The following is a 4,669-nucleotide window of genomic DNA, read 5'->3' as shown; positions in this document are numbered from 1 at the left end:
GTCATACTGCCCTGTACCAAACTTACAAACTCATTGACCTTTGCCTCCCTAACAGCAATGTTGTAGTACTTCTGGCCAAACAAATCCTTGAAACCTTCCCAAGTCAGTGTAGCAACCTCTCTGGTCTGCGATGCCACCTCCCACCAAATACGGGCATCCTCCCTCAACATATAAGTGGCACAGGCCACTCTATCCTGTCCCTCAATTCTCATGAATTCTAGAATCACTGTAATCATAGTTAGCCACTACTCGGCTTTCAACGGATCCGGTTGTAACGACCCGGATTTGCTAATCGGGCTTAGGGCCTTGATTAGTGTGCCTGGAGGGCAATAAGTGGTTTAATATGCTTATATGTGAATTTATGTGTATATATGATTATGGTGCATGTTTAATTGAGTTAAATGTGCATGTGGGCCCCGTCTGGATATTAGGGGCATAAATGTGATAAATGAAATATATGTTGTATATGTGTGATATGTCTGTACAGCACGATCCGAGACAGTCCTGGGGAGCGGTTAGCCGGAGAGCCACAACGGGGTTGAGATTCGGACTCGGGGCGAGTCGAGGGGTTAATCGGGTATTTAGTTGAGTTACGGGATTATCGGGACATAGAAATAAATATTTGGAGATATATTTGAGGATAGAATGCCTAGGCGGGAATATTTGGGGAATTTACCATTTTTTCCCTCGGGGACGTTTTGGCACCCCGAGCCTTGAGGTAACCTTTGGACTTAAGTTATATAAAACAAAAAGGAAAGAACTGTTTAAAAACATGAGGAACCGACCCACACTCTCTTTGAACTGAAGTTAGCTTGTGCTTATCTCTCTCTCACTCTCTAAAACAAAACTCAAGAGGAAACTTAAAGAAATTGCCTAGGAATTAAAAGGATTTCAGCTGGGATACTCTAGGAGCTTGAAGCTTTGGGATTGAGGATCAAAATTCTGGGACTAAGCTCAGCAAGGTAAGCTCTAAACACTAAGGTTTAGTCTTTAATTTCTGCTGGTTTTAGGGGATTGCATGTTAGCTAAGCTTGATTAATCTTTGGGTGTTTTAGCTATGTTTTGGAGCATATTTTAATGAGGTTTTGATGTTGTTTCTGTGCTGGAGTAATTATGCTGGATATCTAGGAATGTTAGCTTGGTTTTGGTGGGAATTGGCTTGAAGGAGGGATGGAAAACTGGTGTAGAAATCTAGGTTCGCTGTATAGCGCCGCAGCCCTAGGAGAGGTGCGCCGCAGCCTGCATGCGCACGCGGCCATGGGAGGCCGAGAGAATTCAGGGTCGCCAAGGCCCGTGTGGGGGTCAGTGGAGAGCTAGCCTCTGTTTTGAGGCTAGCCGCAGCTCTAGTGGGTGGGGCCGCGGCCCTTAATGTCAGTTTGGGTTTTTAAGGTATTTTAGGCTCGCGAACTCAAGGGGTAAGGCTCGGGATGGATTTTATCAACCGGATTGATAGAGTTCAAGGTCCTGGAGGTTAGGGATTATGGCTCGGAGTTATTTATAGGGTTAGAATCTGATGGTCGGATATTGTTACGTGTTGTGACTAGTATTTCGGCGAGGCTCATGTTAGTGGACTGTGCTCGGGGCATCGGTGCTCAGGAAGCTCGGAACTCAGGTAAGAAAACCCCTATTTCCATAGAGCTTGTGTGCAGGGCTGAGCCCAGTGTGTTGAATGGAAATGATATGCAGGGCCGAGCCCTATATGTTAGAATTGCATAGCGTAGCTCTTTATCTGTTTATGCTTGAATTTTGTACTTGCTGGTATATCATGTTTGATATTATATGTGTGATCGGCAAGGGCCGGGAACGGTGTAGACCGAAAACGGCGTGGGGCCAGGAACGGCATCAAGCACGTTGAGTGCTAGGCCGAAAACGGCAAAAGGCCAGGAGCGGCGTTGAGCACGTGGGGTGCGAGTTGCCAGGGCGAGTCCCTAACAGGATACCTGGGATATCCTTACGGCGTGGTCCGCGAACCCAGGGCTTGGTAAACGCCTGGGACGACTAGGTCGTATGTGTTTTGTCCTTTGGTGGCCTGTATATATGTTCGACTTGTGTATTGCATATGTTGTCTGTTATGGGTTTTCTTGTTGGGCCTCGGCTCACGGCTGCTCTGTGGTGCAGGTAAGGGTAAAGAGAAGATCAACCAACCATGAGTACAGCGGGCGTGAGGCAGCGTGTACATGTCCGGCCAGCCTGGCTGCCACAGCTAGGGGATTTTGGGAGATGGTTGAAAATGAACTTAGATTTTGTCGCTTAGTCGACTCTGATCGGTTCTGTGTTGTAAATATTTTCTAAACTATGTTTTGGGATCCCAGGTGTAAACTTTTATGATTTGCTATAAAAACTACTTTCTCTAACGGTTTTCTTTTAATTATGGCTTAGTTACACGGTTTGACTTAAAACCTCGATTAGCGAGTTGGAAGCACGATTTTAAACTCACCTAGTAACGGCTCTAAGGGACTGGGGGTTGTTTCTTCCTGAACCGCTTATATAACGGTTCCCACCTATTAACAACCTCCTCAGGCTGCACAGCCGGTACCACTGCAGGTGGTAAAGAAGGGGCAGCACTCCCTGATGGAGCCTGGTGCAGCAGAATACGAATCAGCTCATCTTGGCTCTGTAATCGAGCTTGCATCTAAGCCATTAACTGCTGCCAGTTCTCAGGGACTGGCGAAGGTGTCTGGCCCCGATCATTGCCCCTGGTCCCAGACCCAGTGCCGGCTAGTCATGAAGATTTCCTTGGACGCATAACTATCCAAGTTAATCTGCAAATATCGACTCGGCGGTCAAACCACAATAACAGGGTAAAAGCTTCTCCAAAACTCATAAATAAAACATAATCAATCACAGGTAACCAACACATATAAGCATCCATGCACCAAAAACAATTAATCATCAATTTACTCATTTACATGGATGGCAATGTTAATAAACATGCCTCAATATTTTCACACAGCAGTCAAGGGCCACGCCCTATCAGTATCTCATGCTTCCTAGCAATTCAATGAATATCAACATGCATAGCTCATCTCAGGCACATAAGCACATAACCACGCATATACACATTACCAAACCCGGACTTGAGCTTGTCTCCAGCAGCGAATGTACATATCCAGGCTATCTTCAGGAACCCTTAAACCTAGGACACTCTGATACCAAGTTGTAATGCCCTGGATAGCCAAGACCGTTACACTGTGTACTTATAAAAGTGCAGGACTTGCTAATCAAGTCATTAATTTGAAAACGTGTTTCTAAACATGTGAGATCTATGGTTAAAAAGGTTTTGGTCTCAAAAGACTCATTTCATATATTTAAACTGTGGTAAACATGGGATCCCATACAAAACAAAGTTAAGATAAGTTTACAGACTCCCAAAAGTACATAAATAACTGCTAGCCATACTAAGGAAAAACAGACGGTCTTTAGGTTCCACGTCCTTGCCTAGACCTTAACCGTGGCGGCCGAGCACCTGGCTATGTACATTCCGCTCGTTGAGCTCTCTAGTCAGGGCTGATCTAACTTGCCCTTGCCTTTACCTGCACCACGTAGCACCCGTGAGCCAAGGCCCAGCAAGAAAACATCACAGGTAACTTAAACAATAACAACAGACCAATAGCTCAGTAAGCATGTATACTTATCAGATATTCCACAACAGATAATCAGCATATACAATCCAATCCATGATACATTCTATCACACATAACATTCATATCACATAATATTCAGGGCCGACGACTTAGGCCGTACCCTCTATTTAACCCACTGACTCTGGCCTGCTTAAACCAAGCTCAGTGCATAATAATTTGTCCTCGGATACCAGTGTCCGAGCCGCGCCCTGTGCTCTAGTGAAACCCTTGGCACTCTTAGGCCGTTGGTTCACAAAATGGCTTGCATGGCATAATACCATCTTTCAAGCTTCTACAATAGGGAGCCCTTAGTCCCGTCACATATATTCAACCTTTTCTTACCTTTAGTCTGTACGATTATCGAATTACGAGCAACACCCCTCAAGCACGATCCGTTTCCGAGCCTAAGCTTTTATCACCTAGCCACGACCAAAGCATAGGGTTTCATAAATAATCAAATATAGGTTTCCAGTTACAAAACTAACTCCCGGAACTCCTAATTCCACCAAGCACCCCTCAAAATCTCAAGTGTGCAACCAAGGGCTGCGGCCCCCTAAGCCTAGCCGCGGTCCTTCCTCAAAACAGAACCCACTCCCTCACTGAACCACACACGCGCCGCGGCCCTTGCCTTGGGCGCCGCGGCGCGCCCCCTTGGCCGAGCCCCCTTGGCTTCTTTGCATCCTAGGGCCGCAGCGCTCTAGAACAGAGCCGTGGCCCTCCCCTTCAAACCCAGATTTTACACCATTTTAAAGCTCAAAAACTTACCTTAAACCATCCCAAAACTCCCCAATACTTAACCAATTAATTCCCAACCTCTTTAGCATGATCTAAACAACATAACTCCCAAGAAAACACAGCCTAACACACTCTAATCTCTTCCTTTCAATTTCTGAAACCCATGTTCTAAAACACACACAAAACAGCCATCATGCTCAATGAAAAACCTCTAAACCAGGAGTAGAGACTCACCTTTGCTATAGTATCACTTTGCCAAGCTATGACCAAGCTAAGCTCCCAAGTTTCCCCTCTTAATTCAGCCTTAGAAC

Source organism: Humulus lupulus, chromosome 3 (genome assembly GCF_963169125.1).
Source record: "Humulus lupulus chromosome 3, drHumLupu1.1, whole genome shotgun sequence".
In the NCBI taxonomy this organism is placed as follows: Eukaryota; Viridiplantae; Streptophyta; class Magnoliopsida; order Rosales; family Cannabaceae; genus Humulus; species Humulus lupulus.
Note: the sequence above shows the minus strand (reverse complement) of the source record.